Source organism: Cynoglossus semilaevis, chromosome 17 (assembly GCF_000523025.1).
Source record: "Cynoglossus semilaevis isolate Cse_v1.0 chromosome 17, Cse_v1.0, whole genome shotgun sequence".
Taxonomy (NCBI): domain Eukaryota; kingdom Metazoa; phylum Chordata; class Actinopteri; order Pleuronectiformes; family Cynoglossidae; genus Cynoglossus; species Cynoglossus semilaevis.
Genome location: NC_024323.1, coordinates 15741380 through 15742436, shown reverse-complemented (window position 1 = coordinate 15742436; position 1057 = coordinate 15741380).

Genomic DNA, 1057 nt, shown 5'->3' with positions numbered 1-1057 from the left:
TTTATCATCATCACATCTTTATCTTCATCATCTTTATCATCATCATCAACATCATCATCATCTTCATCAGATTCATCTTCACCTTCATCTTCACCATCTTCATCATCATCTTCATCATCATCTTCTTCATCATTATCATCATCTTCATCATCATCATCATCATTATTTTCTTCATCATCTTCACCATCATCATCATCTGCTTCATCATTATCTTCATCATCATCTTCATCATCATCATCATCATCATTATCATCTTCATCATCATCATCTTCAGAGTGTCTTAACGTAAAATTAATCTAACTTCCTCTATTGCCAGCCTCTGATTGGCTCCAGCTTCTCAGGGTCATGGAGGGAAGGCGGGGCATGAACCAATCAAACAAACAAGAAATTAATAGAAGGAATTAAAGAGCCGTGGAGTTGAATGAGTCAATCAATAGTTCTGATTTTGTTTTCTTTTTTTATCTTCAGAAAAATAAAAGGAAAAGAAAAATTGCAAATCAGTGCAAATTTCCTTTCTGCTCCATGCCCCCTGGAGGGGCCCCGACCCCCACTTTGGGACCAGTGGGTCAGAGCCAGCAGACACTCAGATGCAGGTTTTACCTCTTGTTTTCTTCTCGGTTGTTTTTTTCTGCTGAGCCTCAGGAACTGTTTGTGTGATTCAGAGAACCGATGCCTGCACCACGGACCTGAACAAGTCTGGACACAGACGCCCCGGAGTCAGTCTCTGTTCATCTGACTCCCCCACACACACCCACACACACACACACACACACACACTCTTACTCACTATGCTAATGTGGTTCCACCTTGTACACAGTGTGTTGTACTCCCCCCCTCCCCCCCCAGCGCCCCCCCCCAGGCTGTCAGACATGTTTTTCTATCTCACTTCACCTGACAATTGCTGTTTGTGTGTTTTTGTGCAGAACAGACGCTGAGGTTGGTGTTCAACCTGCGGCTCCTCTTGGGTGGAGGCCACACAAGCAGCACAATTAGCAGGTTGTGGTCCGTCATGTGGCGAGCTAACTCCCTCACCTCTGATGGGTGTGGGGGGGGGGGG